The sequence below is a fragment of the Cryptotermes secundus genome, unplaced genomic scaffold (assembly GCF_002891405.2).
Source record: "Cryptotermes secundus unplaced genomic scaffold, Csec_1.0 scaffold885, whole genome shotgun sequence".
Classification (NCBI taxonomy): Eukaryota; Metazoa; Arthropoda; class Insecta; order Blattodea; family Kalotermitidae; genus Cryptotermes; species Cryptotermes secundus.
Window position 1 is genome coordinate 31,119 of NW_019731235.1, and position 20,492 is coordinate 51,610.

At 40.5% G+C, this 20,492-nt stretch overlaps 1 protein-coding gene across 1 annotated transcript in view; it reads left to right on the forward strand.

Moving 5' to 3' along the window:
* The first annotated feature begins 395 nt into the window (after positions 1-395).
* The window catches only part of LOC111866614 (ras-related protein Rap-2a), a 126,882-nt gene continuing 106,785 nt past the window's right edge, over positions 396-20,492 (forward strand). The window contains exon 1 of the mRNA XM_023855735.2: positions 396-448. The gene's annotated coding sequence lies outside the window, so the exon portion shown is untranslated. The remainder of the gene's footprint in view (positions 449-20,492) is intronic.

A 20,492-nucleotide genomic window follows, 5' to 3' on the forward strand; every position in this document is an offset into this window, starting at 1 on the left:
GATTACACCTCGGAGACAAATCAGCAGATGTTCCCAGGTGCAACAGAGTAGGAAGACACTGATCCAGCAGGAATCACTTCCCACGTACAAATAGGCTGTGCACAACAGGAGGAACACAATTTTTTCCCCCTTGGCACTACAGCCCCAGTGGGTCTAGGGTTTTTCTAGATCTTACACATTCGGTAGGACTCCTTGAGCAGGTGATCAGCTCGTCGCAAGGCCTCTACCTGTACACAAACACAGAAAAACGCACACAAACATCCATACCCTGAGTGGGATTCGAAACCACGATCCCGGTTTCCAAGCGAGCGAAGACAGTACATGCCTTAGACCGCTCGGCTACCGTGACCGGCGGAACAAAATATACTAATACAAATTTATTTCTGTTCTATTTCAGATAACTTTCTTCTGCTACAAGATATTCGATTCCTGGGAATCATATATCAAGGTCATATATTATTAAATTCTTCTTGTTCTTAATATTATACACTTGATATTATCGTTACACAGAAATGAGTACCAGGAATTAATTAAATAATTTTCCTGAGTAAAGCGCGGCCGGCGCGTAAGGCTGACAACCTTACCGCCACCTATGAGCCGATTGTCTATATAATGTAGGACCCTCAACGTCTCACAACTCTATGGGCCTTTACAGCCTGGTACAGGGATAGCTTTACTTTTTTTACTTTACTATTACTGTTATTATTTTTATTATTATTATTTGTCTGTGTATGTTTCCTTCTGTATCTTTATTCATGTTAACTGTGTAATTAATATAGACTATCATTTTTGTATTTTGTTTTTTAATTATTTTTGTGTATTTCTCTATTCGTGCTAGCTTTGTAATTGGCCTCTGTGCTGTTAAATTTGCACGTAAATAAACACGAATTGAATTGAATTGAATTGAATTACTGTTGTTGTTGTTGTTGTTGTTGTTGTTGTAGCAGTACGAATTGTTACAGCTATTATATGAGACATGACAATCTTTGCGCTTACCTTCTTATCACAGATTATAACTAGTGGTACTCTTCATTTATAAATGGACGCCATATAAGTCATCCGACAACCGTATCAAATGTACAGTCAAAGTATTGTTACTGTTTGAAAGTCTGAATGCAAATACGTATCGTTTGAGGGGACTGCTTACTTTAGGCAAAACAGAAATGGATATTTAGTGGACGGGGACCTGTGGGCCTCAGAGCCCTTCAGAGGGAGGTAGTGAATGGAATCGAAAGTCCCATGCCGTGAATGTTAGCCCGTCTGGACATATTTGCGACGCTCGGTTACTATAACAAACTTAGACGAACGTAAAGAACCTGGAACGGAATAAGGGTCAGTCACCCTGTGAGTGTGGGAAGATACGTCACGTATGATTGGGACGACATGGGGGAAAATAGGAATGCAAATAGGATGTTAGTGGGAAAGTCAGAAGGAAAGAGACCACTGGGAAGACCAAGACGTAGGTGGGCGGACAATATTAAAATGGATCTTAGATAGATAGGTTTGGATGGTACGGAATGATCTGGCTCATGACAGGGACCACTGGAGGGCTCTTCTGAATACGGTAATGAACCATCGGGTTCCATAAAATGCTATGAAGTTCTTGAGTAGCTGTACAATTGGCAGCTTCTCAAGAAGGCCTCAGCTCCATGGGTGAGCGAGTGACGTGGGAACGACGGTGCTCTGTCTGCCGCTCTGTTCCCATCCAGCACTCTCTGCCCTATGTCAACTAGCCGAAAGGGGTTGTCGCTAGTCATCGTATGTGATAATCAGTATCAACATTCCTGTGATCAGAATAAATAAATATCCTGAGGGGAATGAATAGAAGTAGGCTAAAGATGCAGGCGAAACAGACTAAGAAAAATGAATGGGGCAACGGTTCCTGAGATTCCTCTCAGCAGCCTCAGTATAATTTCCCATTCAAATCATATTGTTCCAACTTCTGTCTGCGACTCTGTTGAGGCTAAAGAATTTATGTTGCGATTTTTACAACATGTTTAGTATATGCAGGTTTACTATAAATTATTTGGGTGATAAGAAACTAATGAATTTTCGAAACGGTTACTGATAAAAATATGTATAAGTAAAGGTATCCCTGTAACAGACCTTGAAGGCCCATAGGGTTGTGACATGTTGAGGTTCCCACATTTACCAGACAATCCGCTCATAGATGGTGGTAAAGTTGTCAGCCCTACGCGCCGGCCGCCCTTTACTCCCAAGAGCATTCCAAGAATATTCCTGGTACTCATTTCTGTTAGAGGCTGAGTCGACCCCAGCGCCATAATGCGGCTGGAAGGATTAAGTAAATTGAAAATATCCACCTCATCGGCACTCGAATCTGCGACCTTCTGGCATGTAGCATAGTGCCTCAACCAACCAAGCTACTGCTTGCCCCGCTTATAAATAAATACTTAATGAAAATAGCATGGTACTTCCTCTTAAACCCCCTTGGCATATATGAATATATGGCTCTAAAATTACTGAGTACTCTGTAAGACAGCGTGGCAAATTGCGTGTAACATGAATTTTTCTTCAGGATCAGGGAATAAGATGCCACCACAACAGCGGGCTCTGTGCACCCTCCGACATTTACACATCCCAATGAACACAGAGTGGCCCATATTAAGATTGCGACGCATGTAACGTTTTCAGTGCAAGGAACCCAAGAAATGAGCTTGGGTAGATGTCATTTTGCCATTTGTATAAGCCATACTAAAAAGAGAAAGTTGTTGAGATACTGAATACCTACGTCATGAAGGATTGTTAATGAAGTTTTTCTGGTCAGATGCTCAACAGTGCACGTGTCGGTTATCTGCATATTTGATTCCAGCACATGAGTCCTTACAGCAACTCCAATTAATGTGGGCACAAGGCACTGCCCAGAAATCAATATTTAAAAGGGATAAATTTCAAGGTATTTCGGTGCCCACATTCTTTCATAATTCAGACACGTGATCCGGTTTCACCGACAATTTGAACGCGTTGTCGGTCCTCCGGGTCTTAAGGTATTTTGTTACGTAATGACGCCGTTAACATCGAGTCTGCCTAGAGTCTGTAATAGAATGGTTAATGAATATGGAAGAGTTGGTGGAATAAAAATTGGCAGATGAAACCGAAGTATTTCGAGAAAACATGCCCTCGTTACCATTATGTCCACCATAAATCCCATGTGACCTGACCTGGGAACGAACCAGGACCGCAGAGGTAGAGAGAACTTCAATTCAAATTATGGTACTATTATCCGAAGTCTTTAAAAATTATTCGATGAAGTATATGAAGAAATACATTTTTTGTTTTAATAAAGATGATGAATTCCTTAATAAGCTACGGAACTGTTGACTTCTCAAACAAAATTCTAGTCAATGGAATTAGCTAAACGCTCCTCAGTCCTTGTAACAACGTGTAGAGATGATAATGGGAGATGAAGCACCTTGTAATAACCACTTATTTCAGAATTACAAATTAGTAATTACTAATAAGACCGTTGTAGATTTGTAATGGAGTTCCGTGCAAAGGGATATCGCTGTGAATATGAGAGCATACTGTAGGCATGCTCACTTATAAACGGTCTTGTATATCCTAGTAGAATAGGTGAAACTTAAGGCTGTCTGAATGTTTAACTTGCCGGAGCCATTTGCATATTCATGAACACAATGTGTGTGTTCGGAGATACGCCCCTGATTTACGTATATCCCTGGAAACAGGGTTTTGGTTCAGTGTAATGGACCTAACAGATTGGGCTCCGTACTTTTACTAGAAAATTGAAACAGAGCAAGCTTCTAGAACGTCGTTCCATTTTCCTACAAGGGAAACCATTGAAAATGTCCAACATTTATCAGTGGAACAACATATCTTCTTCAGAAATTTATAGATTGCAAAATGTTTCATGAAATGTACTTTCGTAATATTACTTATAATTTAGCCCATACCTCTTATAATGAATGCTGTTTATGTGTAATTTATTTCAAGTTTAAATAGCGTTTGCTCTTGATATTTCCCCATTACAATACTTCTTTCAATCCATGTTGCAGAACATCCATTTTTATGAAGCTTATTTCTGTATATCTACAGTTCGTTACGCACAATATCGACACATTAGTTATGCTTTTTGTATAGCCTGCATACTCGAATTCCTTCTGCCCAAACAAACTCATGCACATGCGACACGGAATACGTAATCTGCTATGTAAACTCACCGACAGCTGAAATCGTGTCACCAAAAAGGCACAGCAACTTTTGATATAGCACAACATTCCCTTCTCATGGCTACTGGAGGTCCCAACCCCAACAGACTAGTGAATGTTCAGTAGAACTTACCATAACCCAGTTGGCAGGTGGCGCTGTTCAGACGTACAGTTTGACAAAGCCGAATGATTTTCACGCAGGACAGTTGTTTCGAAAGTTTTTGTGGCGTATTTTACGAAGATATTAGTACATATAACGTCAAATGTTACAATGAATAGCAAATAATGTAAGGATGTGTAAGAAGGCTGTAGTGATCTAATGGAGTCTTCGTATAAATTCCTCAGGTTTGAAGTATAGATCTATATTCTTTACAAATGTAGCATTTTCTTCAAGTCCATTTTCGCGTTTACCAACCCATTTTTAAATGCTATACAAATCGTAAGCCTGTTATCCTTACACACGAGTTGGTATTATTTTGGGGAGGGGGTATTTTACAAATTGTGAATTAGAACGAATTTGGAAGGATGCGGTATTGGCCTAATCAAGGTGTTATCCTTGGAATTTTTCTGGAATGAAACTAGGAAATCCCTCAGTCTGGCCAAGATTCGAATAGAGTACATCCAGAATTCAAGTCCATAGCGTTATGGCAATATGTGGCTTCGTGGTGTGTTGAGAAGAAAGGAAAAATTATGGAATTTCAGGACAAAGGAAGGACACTTCTGCCAATTAAATATATTAAGTTGTCACAAAGAAAACTGGGTCCCAGTCAGGGCATGGATGTGTGTGTGCGTTTTTCTGTGTTTGTGTACAGGTAGAGGCCTTGCGACGAGCTGATCACCCGCCCAAGGAGTCCTACCATATGTCTAAGATCTAGCAAACCGAAGTGAAACGGAGAGTTTCATGGAGGTAGACCTAGGCCCAAATGAGGGCTGTAGCGCCAAAGGGGGGGGGAGAAAAGAAAACTGCGAGTGCAAACGGTTTTTTACCTTGTAGATACGGTAATAAATATGTAAATAAAAATTAATGGAATAAACCACATGGAGTGACGTATTGTAATTCTGAATATATCAGAGTGTCTGCTCAGCTGTTTTGTGGATAATAAGCTACTCAGAAGAATGCAGCTTATAATAAGATTAGACGATCGAAAAGCAAGCTTGTTATTTATAATAAAAATTTATATCGCAAGGAGAACTAAAACCTGGTAATCCCTTTACAAAATCATAGGAACTTGCTATTAGAGCTTTATGAAAGAGTGCAAAATGTAGGCTAAGAAGGAAGAGTCAAGAAGCGGAAGACAAGAATCAAAAGGGTAAAGAGGCAATCCGTATGCCTAAACATCGCGATATGAAGCTGTACAGAGGGAACCCAGAAGCAAACTGCAGGCTTTCTTAACAAGATAACACAGTAAACCACCAAAATAAAATTATGCAGAATTTGAACAATACATTTTGTATATTTTATTGAATATCATGAAAAGAACTTTATTTTACAGCCGAAAAAAGTAACCGTATAGAAGGCTAAAGTGACTGTAGGGTTCGGTTTTGGGAGCAGTATGAAGAACCTAAAATTTATGGAGGATCAATCTGGATCTGCACTGGAATACAAAATGAAAGAATACAATAAAGCCCGAAGCAAGAACATTCCTTGAGCGGCTTCCATAGTCTAGGAGTAACGTTCCCACCTCTTGACTCAAGGTACGTGGGTTCAAACCCGGCGGAGGTCGTGGAATTTTTAAGGGGGCGGAAAAATTCAGGGAACAAGTCCTACGGGAGGGACTTTTAAGCCGTGGGTCCCCTGTCGTAGATTTACGGCACGTAAAAGAACCTCATACCTCTAGGAGGCCTCTGAGCTAAATTAGGCCAAAAAGATTCCCGCCCAAATAGTTTCCAATGCCTCCGATAGATGGGGAAGTATTAGGTACCACTGCCAGAGGAGGGACGACCTCGCTGACAGAAAGGGACTAACTATTAGATACCACTGCCAAGTAGAGGGTAAAAACCTCGCTGGCAGAAAGGGGCTGATAGCGAGCACCAGTATCGGTAGGGATGGGGACGGTAGAAATTAAAAGGGGGATGTACAATAGAATATCAGTCGCGGTGCATGGGGAAACCCACCCCCTCAATACTGAATCACTGAAGAACATTCCTTTTTCAAGATAAATCTACCAAGGAATCAGTTTTCTTTATGTGGTAATTCATTTCTTTATAGTATATTCTGGAACTTAAAGAAAGCTATATCAAATGTTATTATTTAAAACATACTTTAAAATATATTTTCACACAAATTATTGTGAACTGGCTTATAGTTCAGATATATATTACACATTCCTACATAGTATGTGCGAAATAAATGTTTTTCGTAAATAGATATTCAGAGAGTAAAACTTGAGGAAAGAAAAGTGTTTATTTTTACCCGCTCTTTATACATGTGAAGGAAAAGGGAACGGAATTAGCTGCACTCGGAATGGCGTGAGTAATTATACGTGGAGAACAATTATAATTTTTAAAGTGCAAGTTGGGGACAAAATGAGACAGAATTTAAAGATTGATGTTAGACGTATCAAGAAAGCGAAATTTACCTTATTAAACATTACATATCTAATATCTGTATCTATATACTGTTATATTGTCACGTGCTAGGGTTGCGAGTCACTTCTAAGATAGGTCTTGGATTGGATGTTTGAATTATTGACACCTTATACATTCACACAACTGTGGACTACAGGTAATACAGCGCTTTCTCTGTTCTACACACTTTACAGTTCAACGTTACACACACACTAGGGTCCTCAGTCTTCACTAGTCGTTTCCTGGGAACGGATTTATGACAGTCTCATTATCACTCCAAATCACATAGGAAGTGTTCTTTTTACACCTTATTTTTTTCTTGTAATTTCTTCTCAATCACCTTCGACTGTCATCTCCAGAACTCGACCCAATTCTAGACACAAACTAACACAAACGATCTTTTTCCCTTTATAACCCGCTGGCACGGACAACGCAGAGAACACAATATTTCTATTGTGAGAAGATTTGTTTACTGATCCGTTGCCTAGCAATTGACGTCCTATTGTTGTGCTCGTACGCCTCCGAAGGAATGTGTTTACCGAGTCGTTGCCTAGCAATGGGTTTACACATAAAACATTTATATAGGAGTAACGGAGTTTAGCGCAATATCTGCACTAAATGTGCAGTACATTTAAATCAATTAACTTTCTTTACTCTGCGTTTAGATAGCATTGCCGTTCATGTATCTCACCTCAGATTAAGTTATAGGTGGTTATGGGGACTTAGTGGAATACTGAGTTACAGGCGGACGCAAGTATTTAGCGAAGATACTGCTTAAGGGTAGCAGTGACGGCTGCGCCATAGCTCAAGCGGTTAGTGGCTGGCTTCCCACAGCGGGGGCCCGGGTTCGATTCCGGGGTCTGGTCAAGTGGGATTTGTGGTGGACAAAGTCGCGCTGGGGCGGGATTTCTCCGAGTACTTTGATTTACCCTGCCAATCTTCATTCCACCAAATTCTCCATCATCACAATCACCCGGGGCAGGCTACAATAGGCCAATCAGTGTCCGCCGTGCCGAGTGGAACCACTTGGACTCCACTCCCCAATAAGCGAATTAAAAAAAGTTAAAAAAAAGGGTAGCACTGTCCGCTAGAAAATCCTACAAGAATTATCCTGGTTCTGAATCGACCTCTGCGGTGAGATTTCGGTTAACTTCCCGAGATATTGCACGGACCTTTATATCAATAAACATTAGAAAAACAAATTGTATGCAAAGTATAAAATATTTTTCTCCACGTCATAGCTGAATATTAAAAGCATTGTTTTCAAAAATAAATAAACGACATTGAATATGCATATTTTGTTACTGACTCCCAGATGAACCTCTGTCGTCTCTGACGGGAGCCTGGCATAGATCGATGTTGTAGCGTACATCCCGAGGGATGGTCTGGAAAAGATATCGGGTAATCTTTCTTTTTATAGAAAAGTAATCCCAACCTAGCTTCACCATTTTCTTGAAGTTATTTATAAACTTCCTCTTTCTCTATAAATTTCTTTAATAAAATCCGTCACAACACAACAACGAAACAGTTGATATTTAACAGTATTTTGCTAAATTTTTCGGCTTTTTAGAAAGTCATCATCAGGCAAATACACAATTAACGTATTCTTAAGCTATTGAATTGCATACTATATAATTAAATGCAGCCTGGGATTTTCGAACAATATATCATACTATAATAATGTAAAGCATAAAATACAATAAAGATAAAGGTTTTAAATGAGATAAGTTGCATGATTAAAATATAAAATGTAAAATGTCCTGTTAAGGTGGGTTGTTGCAATTGTAATGTTATGTCATAGTGTTTTTGCTGACATATGGCGACAGTTTTCTTGCTTGTATATACGTATGAAGTATTATATAGTATAGTATTACATAGTATGCAATTCAATAGTTTAAGAAAGCGTTAATTGTGTATTTGCCTGATGATGGCTTTCTAAAAATGCTGGAACATGTAACAAAATACTGTTAAACATCAACTGTTTTGTTGTTGTTGTTTTGTGACGGATTTTGATAAAAAAAATACATAGTTAACACAACCGGATGCATCCATTGAAAATTCCTCTTTCTCTCTTCAAGGAGCTGAAATTTCTGTCCATAAATAGAAGCAATATGGGACAAAGGCACCGGAGATTGCGCTGAATGACAGATTGCAACATCCCATCATCCATTCTGAAAGCAACAATGTTAGTATCGAGCGAGACTCATTCACTGCTAGGTGCGGTTGGCATGGAAACACACAGGCAGCCGGGTCTAAGCTCATTTAGCGTTATCCCAACCCCCCTCCCCCGTCCTCTGAACGGATGGACGCTGAAACCAAATGCAGCAAGCGTGTGTACAGAGTTCACCTGCTACTCTGTCCCATCGGAGATTTTCCGCCACTTCGTTATGTCCCTTTCCGTTTGGTGCCACTGCCCTATAATCAGAGGTCAAACTGGCTTGCATTTTCTGCATTCATGTCAGTGACAGCGAAATGTTAGATGGGGCAGAGGCTTTGAATCTTTTCACACGTGTTTCCGTCTAGCAAGATGGGTGATTGCTGCAGTGATTAGTGAGTATAAAATTGTTTCAGTTCAAAGGCAAGCCGAAAAAATATGCACTGTATTCGGGATATTCTATCAACTTTACTGGTTACATATCAACAAAATCACAAAACTTGACACAAACCTTGTAATGTTACATAAATTTAGCAATATAAATTTCTGTCATTTGTTGGGAAAACAGAGAATGGTGTGCGCTTCTGGCACACACTGTGAATATGAATAACCAAATCAATTACACAGTGACTCTGTCTACACATACTAAGCTCACATATGTTATATAGACTACACGTTTGTGGATAAAACGCATCGTATCACGTAGAACCGTTTCTAAGCAACGATCGCAAAGAAACAGATTCCCGTGGGAACTGTCCGCGCGCAACAGTTGAGGTACTGTTGGAAACGGGGCTTTCTACGGTGGTCCGTGCCGAGGGGTTATAAGGAGAACAATTGGAGCAAGATTAGGCAGTTGAAAAGTAGCCGTCATTCAGAGAGGCTTGAGCCCGGAAGAAGAGGAATAGCCATTGTTAGAAGCCGTTACCAAGAAATTATTAGTCAAGAGACTGAGGGCTGGAAAAGTTTTAGCATGTACTCTACTGAAATGTAAAGTGTGGACGTCAGTGAGGGTGTTATAATTAAATATAATTACAAGTTGTTTGTTGAAGTGATCAGTAAATCCAATAGCTAATCCAAAGCCTAGCCGAGAGTCACTGATACACGTGACATTATTTTTGCAGGAATTCTCAACATGTGAGTTCGAATTTCTAATACATCGTACATTCATTGCATCTTATTCAGCCTAATATAGAGTACAGATTAATGATTACAAATCTGATTTTAAAACAACCGCCCTTCCAAATTTTTCTTCATATGAAGGTGTCATTTAGAGTGTCTTAATTACAGCAAAGTAAAGGGGTCGGAGGTAGGAAACAATGTGTTTTAGTTTTCAGTTTCGACCATATAACCAAATATTTAATTTGCCTTTTCTCTGGCAGTTAAATCCAAAGCTACAACTATAAATAATTAAACATTGCACCCACACTATCCTGAGCCAGTTCCATTCAATTACTACCTTCAAAATCTAAGAGCCATATTAATGTTGTCCCCATCTCATATCCATATATCAAGTGACAACTGTGTAAGAGGTACTCACGCAAAAATTTTATATTCCTTTCTTATTTCTTCCAAGTAAGCTAGATATTAAGTATGTCGGAACAGATTTGGAGTGTTTTGAATAATATTTAAAAAGTTGAGCATCTGAATCATAGTCACAAGGTTTCTAGGAATGTAAAAATAGTTCCTGTAGCTTCAAGGCACGAAACTATATGCAGCAAATTATCCAGAGATTGGCTGATTCAACTGAAACTGAACACACAAGTAAACCGACTTCCGTATGCAAATAAAACTGTTTTTTTTCATAAGAATGTGTTAAGGAAAATAATTGGACCTGAAATAAAAGAAATAACAGGAGGACGCGGGAAATTAACGACGATATAGTTAGATATTCTGCACTCAATACATAATGTAAAGTGCCGCCAAGAAGGCCGGACCATAATACGTTCATCATTGGTCAACGGCTAGCAATTCCTAGGCAAGGAAGCCTAGGAAATCTGACAGTGGGGTTTCAACCGTTGTTTGAAAGAAATGTATTGTCGCGTGTTTTGTGTGTCACGCTACAAATAAGTTCACGCCGTTGTCCGGTATAGCGAATTTATTCCTTTTGCTCAACTTACACACTTTACAATCATTACCACTTGCAGTGTTACAAATACTGCTTACAATAATTCGGCGAGACTGGACTGTCTTCTCTGGCGGTTGTTCCAAGACTGACTGTTCTTCGAAGGATGAGTGAAGACTCACTTCTTAGACGGCTCGATGAAGACTGACTCCTTCGACGGACATTCCAAGACTGACTGTGGGAATGCATTCAACTCCGCTATATAACCTTGGTCGCTGCTATGCAACGAAGCCTCTGTTATAGCAGTGGAAACGTTGCTTTGTTGGTTCCGCGTTTCCTACGCAATGACCCATTGTTATTGCGTTGTCTCTGTGGGAACGCTTCGCGTATTCGTCGTAACCGTGGAGATTCGATGTTCTCTACACAACGGCTCACTGTTGGGATTACAGTGCCGCTATTGTTACTTCCTATGCAACGGTCTATTCTAGCGTTTCCATAGAAGTTACTCTTCTGGATTGCCGGCACGTTACAGTATTCCCGCGCAACAAGAGATTCGTTGCACAGCAGCGGGCGAAATTAAGCCTTCGACAAAGTGTTCCCTATTCATTCCGAGTGCAGGATATAAGAGTTCGCCTCCGACAAGAGACCAGTTAGTTCGTATCCGACGATAGCTAAGGACAGTTGAGCTTCCAGCAGAAGACACAGCACTGAGAATAGCGGTGCGAGAGTCTATAACACTGAAGAAGAAACGTCCAAAGACGTTATAGGTGTACTGATTGTATTTGTGAGTGTAAAGAGTGATGGTCCAATAAATATTCGTCCAAATCCGAGACCCACAAAATTTCTTGTCGCGTTACCTAGGAAACACGCGACAATAACATTACTAGTGTATACGTGAAACAGGGTGAACGGCCGGAAATTCGTATAAACCATTGAAGAATCTGAAGGAAAGAGGGCCCTTAGGATACATTAGCGTAGAAAAGATGATGATATTAAAGCTGATGTTCGAGAAGCACTGTGGCAGTGCAGCCCGGTTTCGAACTCCAGATACATATTGTTATATACACATGGTTACAAAATATCACGATATGGCAAGGTCCGTTTCGTGTTCTCGTAGCAATTGAAGCAAGTATTGTTGTCTTGGCAGGTGGATCATGTAAGTGCAATTAAGGTTATCTTTCGGAGTAGTTTGCTGTCACGTTCTTCCAGCAGAGAATCTCTTTTTCGATCTGGAAGATACGAAATCGAATGGACGATGTTTAAGAGCCAAAATATTGCCTTTTCAAGATACTGTCGCGTATCGGGCTTATATCGCGACAAATAACTTCTCGTTGTATTTGATGTAGCGAGTTTTATTTCACATTCGCTCATACAATCACCCAAATTACAATCTGACGATTACTGCTACCTGCAGTATCACAAATAGTACACTCCAAATGCCACAATACAACTGACTGGTTGCTGGCTAACTCGACGATAGGTCCAGGACTCGCTGACTGACTCAGTACAACTCTGCGGTAGCCACACTAGAACTCTTGGTACCCACATTAGAACTCGAACTGATCGATACGCACTGTGCATCCACTTATATAGCTGCAGTGCTTGCCTGTGGCGTAATGAGTGCCACGTCACAGTAGGACGTCACCGCTGTTGACTCGAATTGCGTAGTTACCAGGTTACGGGGCTCGGTTATCTTCGGCTCCGCTCGGCTCTCTTCGGCTCCGCTCGTGACGTCACCGCGCGTTGCGCGTTACGTCAACGCGGAGGGGAGTGGCGGGGCGGGAACTCGCCTATTACCGTAGTAATGCGAGCGTTACGTTACCGCCACGTACCGCTGGGGAGGTAGGGGTGATCCATAGCTCAACATGTCACAATACGTTGGCTGGACGAACCGGCGCTATTCGTTCCGCTTATCAGAACTTACGTACACTTATCAGAATTGTCAGTCTGATTGTTATAAGCATTTGGCGGTGCGAGCGGACCTAATCACAGATTTTTAATTCAACTGAGATTTCGGAAAGTCTAGAGTTTATTCAGATCGCTGGTCTGGGAAGGGCAGTTCTTCTGCCACTAATTTATAGGCTAGGTTTACTACTTCTACCACTTCGTCGATTTGTACTTGTGACTGTTAATTACAAATCGACTGGTACTTATACTTTCACCAGTTCTACATCTAGCAATTGTACTTCTACGTACTGTATCACTGGCACTTTTACTTTTGGTAACTTTAAACCACATGTGACAAGCTATGGAAGTTGTAAAAAGTGAACATTGCACTGTACTAATTGCTTAAGTATCATAATGTCACGTGATTGCGACTATAGGAGGGGTTTGGATTTGTAATCGGATTTAAGACACAACTTATGACTACACTTCACAGATCACACACAGACCAGTGTCCTCAGTCACGGTCTTCACTGCTCTGCTTGGTAACGGCTTCCAACAGCGGACGTTCCTCTGCTCCCGGGTTCACGACTTCGCAAGCTCGGAGCTATCTCACACCAACCTTACACTCTCATAGCTGGAGCCTTAGAACGCTAGACTCTCTCATAATCAAAGTCAAAGTTATGTTACGACAGACGGTTAGTAGGCCAGTTTGCCTTGGAATAAAGCACACATCTGGGGGCTTAAGACCAAATCTGTATTACTGTTAGGCAGTTTCAGGCTTCTTCTCGTTACATAGCCTCGGAACGGACAGCACAGAAAACACCGCTTCCAACGATTACTCCATTGTTCCGTGTCACCCAGCCAATACCTAGCAATAGCTGTTTCTCTGGCTCCGCAGTTCTTGCTTTGAGAAAATATGCCACAATATTGTTATTCATTTAAAGCCAGTGAACTTAAAAAATGGATCACTTGTATATCAATTAAGAATCGAGCTCTTAGCAGCTGCATCAGTTCACGTTGTCCTGACCTGCGCATTTCTTTGACCTTCACTGTGTCCACCGTGGTTCCACACTCATTATTTCCTGAGATAAGTTCTTGCTCTAACGAAACCATTAATTACCCTACTAAGGAACGACAGAGGATACAGAGGATCGGTGCTCGGGTGGGTAGGCTACAAGTATGATGTGAAAGTATTGATTGGATCAAACTAGCTTAGGATATGGCCTAACTATAGGGTTCTGTGTAGACGGTTCCAATTGTAGGCCTAAGTAAGGAAGGCGATCAAACCTTCTTCACGTAGTCAGTGACTATCGTGTTTGCAAGAAAGACCTTCTATAACGGACTTACTTCTGCAGCTGGAAATGCATATCGCGACATCGTTTTGAATTCGCTTCTCATATTTCCTATGTCATTCAACAAAAAAGTAAAGTCGTCCCTGTGCTTAACTAATTAAGCACTACTTCATGAAGGCGTATGGGGGAGTGGATGTATAGACCCACGTTTTTTTTTTTTACCTCTGCACTAGCTGGAGGTGAGTGGTGAGCTTCACGTCCCTGTCGTTTTATCCCCGGTACCCATTGGATAGGAGGTCTGGTGGGCCCTAGAGCCGGTTTGGACGAGGCGTAGAAGAGAAAATTCTTGCCCCTAATATTACTCGAACTCCGACCCCTCCGTCATCCAACCCACAGCCGGTCGCTATACCGCCTACGCTATCTCGGCTGCTATGTTGTTCAAGGGCCAGTTAATTATAAAATGTTTGATGTTCATTTTTTATTTGAGACTGGATACGCAAGGCAAATCGCACTGTGCAGGACGGAATCCATCTCCACGGTGTTATCAATGCAGGCGCTTCCGGGCAGAAGTTATTTCACACAGAGGAACAACTGCACTTGGGTAATGAAACAAATATCTTATACGGAAGTTTTCCACGTCTGTAGTAGTTCTACCCGCAAGCATAACAGTATTTGAGGATATATGAGAAGGGTGTTCTGAAAATGGAGCAGCTGTTTGGATGCCTGTCCCTTACGGAACTGCAGAATCTTCTTTTTGGGGTTGTGTAACTATATCGAGGATATATAGAGTGGGTACAGAACTCTGTTCGCAAAATATCATCTACTTCACAACAGATAACCAGAACTAATTATTCAGCTGCAGGTAAAAAGAAAAATAAAGACTTCTTTCCTTTTAAGCCCTACTTTATGAAGGAGTGTAAGCTCAACGGATGTTTATTTCCACGTGCTGTCAAACTCTGCATTACATGAACACTTCCCTTTCAGGCAGCTCTGTCTTTGGGGTCAAAGTTCCTATTGCATTGGAAGCTTCTCCAGAGCCAGTATGGACGTGAAGGCAAAAACAGAATAATTCCAACACCTGCAGGGTTTTGAATTCCAACCATCCAGTCTACAGCTAGCCATTCGTATGGATTAACCTATCTCACACAGTGTAATGACACAATGGAGCAAGTAAACGCTGTCATTAGAAACTTAAATTTCATGCCTATATTTAGGATTCGAGGTTTTCACAGCTCTGGCTATGAAGAGTACCGTCTTCTGGGGTGTTGTTCCGTGTAGATCTTGTGAATTGAACCGATAATTCGGAGGAAAGTATCGCCTACATCTTCAGGAAAGATAAATCCACAAGCGAGGAACCAGNCTGAGCCACCTACTCACGCTGGTTCCTCGCTCACGGATTTTCTACCCTGAATATGGAGGCTTTTTGTTCATACGAAACGGCGATTCAATTCACAAGATCTACACGGTACCTCATCCCAGGGGGCGGCATATTTCACGGCTATATTTATTCAAAATATTTTATGGCATTGTCACTCTTGGTAAAGACATAGAGTCTTCATGTGTTTTGCAGCACAGTGATTTGTAGAGTTTGTACATCCGTCAAACTGTTACAGTTACCTGTAGTTATACGAGTTATAAATGTCCAGTAAATCCAATTATGTATCCAAACTCCGTGTCTAGTCACTAAATTGTGACAGTATTTTACAGATTTCAGAAGTGATTGTGCAAAATGAAGTAAGAATACTGAAGGAAATTATATGTAGTGATTCTCTCGCTGCTACAGATGTCTGGTCTGAATAGTGCTCACGCAGTAAAAGGAAAGCTGAAGTATTGCTATTAAAGCTTCAAATCTTAATTGCCGAGCAAGCTATAATTCTAAAAACTGATTTTCTTTCCAATCAGTAACAAACTTTTCTAAAATTCTGACCTGGCCTTTAAGGAAATTTATGTAAGCTAAGTGTTTTTCTTGCACAGGAAATTTATGTCATGTAGAGTGAGAATATAAAATAGTACAAGACCAGGAAATATGAAACGAGTACTTATAATCCAAATAAGCTATAACCATCATCGCCAGTTTCAGAAAACAGCACAAATTGTTGCATGCAGACGCGTAGCTAAGTAATGGCTCTGTAAACATGGCTCCCTGTTAGGCAACCGATTCATAAAAACACAAATAGACTAACTGGGAAGACATATTCTCTACGTGGTCCGTGCGACAGCTGCATGACGTAGAAATAGGAAAAACGTTGGAAGGGGTGTTTTCTATGTGGTCCGTGCAGAGATGTTATAAGTAGGACAAGTCTAGAATTCAGTCAGTTATGAGACAGTAACCGATCAGTAAGAGCGTGAACACGGAAGTTGAGGAATTTACGGCGTCGAAAGCCGTTACCAGACAACGACTGGTGAAGACAGAGCAGGCTAAGAAGATTTAGTGTGTACTGTAGTGGCCTGTAGACTATGTGAATTAACGATAGCGCTATAGTTACTTGTAGTTACTTTCTGTAAGTGTTCAATAAATCCAATTACTAATCTAATCACCTTCCACAGTCACTCATACACGTGACAACAAGTTTGCTACCTGGTATCACACCATTTAAATTGACTGTAACCTCACTTTATTTGATTAGATCATTTTAATATTTTCTATAGGTCCTACACTGTATTAAGTGTGACAGGAGGGACTACTTTTAATACGTTCGTGGTTGTGGGGAGAGCATTTGGACTGGAGACGGAAGGTAGAAAAAATTACGTAATGAGGAAATTTATAATATGCACTCTTCATCGAATATTATTGGACTGAGTTGGGAGGTACGTATAGCACCCATGAGGATGATGAGAAACTTAAACAAATTGTGATCAGAATAACCTGGAGGAAAGAGAGCACTCGCAAGATCTACGTGCAGATGGTTGTGTTATATTAAAATTGAATGTATCTAAAAAAAAAAGACCTTGAAACATGAACTACAGTCAAGTGCTCAGCATCGTGCCCAGTGGTAAGCTATCGAGAACTCGTTAATGTGATCAAGGTTGCATAAAACATAGGGAATATATCGATCAGCTGATCGACTGTCGTCTTCTCAAGATGGAATCTGTTTCATGGTAGCCGACTTCGTTACATACGGAGCTTCTTCTACTCCATAATCTGAAGGAAGAAGACCGAGCCATAGCTCAGGCAGTTAGTAGCCGACTTCCAACCGTGGCGGCCCGGGTTCGAGCTTAGTTGAAGTCATGTGAGATTAGTGGCGGACAAAGTGGCACTGGGGCAGATTTTCTCCGGATACTTTGGTTACCCCTGCCCATTCGAATTCCACCAAATGCTCCATACTCATCTATCGTCCGGGGCTGGTACAATAGGCCAGTTAGTGGCCGACGTACCAAGTGGACTCAGTCTCACTCCACTCCATGAAATAAAAATACTGAAGGGAAAATCGACCTTTATAATGCCACTCCTGATATTCTGAAGGTTACCATTTCACATCTCAGTTAGGGAGACGGACGTCCCAATAATGTCTTCTGTGTGATTTGTCAGCTCCATCAAGAGATAAAGTAATGAAGCCTCAAAGCGGGCAAATTCACACTTAACGATCGCTTTCCTATGACATTTCGCTTAGTGGGGGTGGAGTCCAATTGGGTCCACTCGGCACGTCGGCCACTGATTGGCCTATTGTAGCCTGCCCCCGGTGATTATGATGATGGAGAATCTGGTGGAATGAAGATTGGTAAGGGAAATCGAAGTACTCGGGGAAACCTGCTCCAGCGCCACTTTTTCCACTACAAATTCCTCTTGACCAGACCCGGGATCGAACCCGGGCCGCCGCGGTGGGAAGCCAGCGACTAACCGCTTGAGCTATGGAGCGGCCTTCCTCTGACATAATTCAAAGCGAAATAATCCCTGAAATTAATAGAACGACGTTAATTCCCTCGTTATTAGCGATTTAATTTATTAATTTTCTCTGAATTGGATGCGAATGGAGCGAACTTGACGTCCAGAGGCTTCTTCCCTGCCATGGCATTTCCCACTTTGAAGTTTCAAACGGATTTGGGGAAAAATAAATTTTTCTTCTCGTGCTGGAAACTATTTTGTGTAAAAATAATCTGACATCAAAGGGCTCAAATATTCCACCTATCCTCACGCTGTAAGCGGGGAGTCCCAGCAGCCTGTAACAACACAAAAACACGCAGAACGAGTACTCGTATATGACACGATTAGAATTTTTGTTTATGAAACAGCGCTCCACGTAAGACACATCACTGAACTGACCGAACAGAAGTTTATGCATGAAAACACTTCAACGCTTTGTTGTCTCATCTATTTTCAAATGTGCGTACATATTTGTATCAAAAGCGATAAATTTGAGGATGTATATAAATGTGACACTTTGATCTATCTAAATTTACTTGATAAAGGAGCCATTATTACAATTTTTTTATCACAAGCTCCGTTTAAATGACATTAATTAAAATTTAACAATTATAACTGGCAAACGTAATTTCATTTTTATACCTTATTTTTCAGAGTTTATCATTTAGCATAATTCTCACTGGCACAACAATGGTATCAGTACTAGTGAAATATTAAAACTCTTATATCCCTACATCCCAAAGACTGACAGCTCTGTGGCAATGTGTATACTGCAGCAAGACCAGAATCTGTCTATCATATGCTTTACATAGCAGTCTTCTTTGACTTCTGCAGAGGTCACAGTCTGTAGTCTGTATATCCTACATAGATTCTATATTTGATATTATTGTGACACAATGGCTTTTATAGGAAACGAATTTGTAAAACGTTTCAGCGGAGATACGATACTTAAACACAAACCATCACCAGGTGTTAAATATTTCCATGGATACGCAAATGAAAGCTATAAATTCTTGAAAAGCAGAGCGTCGCCGCAGAAATAACAAAAGTTGCTACGAAGGTAGATTCCTGTAGAACAACTAAGCACAAATCGCCTTTCGTGACAACAGACAAGCAACAGACAAGCAATAGACATTTTCCACGGTTACTGCTAGAGCATAAGCAGCCGTGCAGAGAAGATAATCCAGAAGGCAGTTTAATAGTTGAGCCTTTAGCAGTGAAGTATTAACTAGTGGACAACGGAAGCCGAATAAGTGACCGATTCGTAAATTAGAACCAAGTCAGTCACAGAGGAAGAGAAGATACTCGTAGCCCAGTAAGGAATGAAGCGAGTCTTAAGAAGCCATTGATTGTGAGCTGTTGTAATTGGCTGTAATTCTGAAGAAGTGCCAATAAATCCAATCATCTAATCCAGAACTCCTTATTATTCTTCAAGCAAACTCCGAATAAGTGATATTATTATGGTATAGGTTTATTTTGTGACAAATTGTAAGTGGTAATTTAAAGAGGATTCTAAGCGCTGGTACGGACCCTAGTAGCGTTAGGAAAAATGTAAGTCGTAACAGTTCTTGCCAATTCGAGAGGTTACGTGCCTGAAAAAGCACTCAATCTGGAAAAGTGTAGTTGGCGGTAAGAAGACTATGGGAAATTGGAGATTTGGAGAAGAGCAGCCTCTCCTAATGACTTCCAAAGACTGTTTCTTCACTAAAAGCAAAAACAAATATGTGATATTTTGCTTCAAAATAATATCTTGTATATTTACTAAAATAATTAAAGCAAAAAACCCGTGTTCTATCCTGTATCTTTATATAAAATTCCGGAGATATGAGACATAAGGATATATACACAAATTGAAAAAGCTTTCATAAAACTTCCGTCCAAGAAATTAATTGTGAAATATAAAGAAATAAAACCTTAAATCATGAAGATTATGGAAGTGCTTCAAATATTACTCCACTTGAATGGGCCTACTATGTATCCTCGATTCAGAAAGATACAATGTAAATTTTACAGATATCTGTACAGATATGTATCCTTGAGACTAGTCCCTATGTATTTATTTTCGTCTGTCCGCGGTTTCTAATTGATATATATCCTTGTTGCTCCTACTTGGAGCATAGGGCACCTTGAAACCCCGTGTTTCAATTAAGTATCTTAATCCTAGACAGTCAGTAGGAATTTAGTCTGAATTCTAAAAAATAGGATCTAATTCATTATGGACTTACCGAGCGTAAAGCAGAAGTTAGGACTATTTGTAAAATGAAACACAATGAACTTTTGCTTTTCTGCTACACATCATCACGAGCGCAATGAGTGTTCCGTATCCTAATCGAACAATATTCAATGCCACTTCAACTAGACGGCTGATTCAGAGCTGTTAAATAACAAACCGTTTACAATATTTAGAAAGTTTTCATCTGCAGTCCACTTATGTTACTTAGCAAAATTATTATCAACAGAACAGTAGGCCTAATGTAACCAA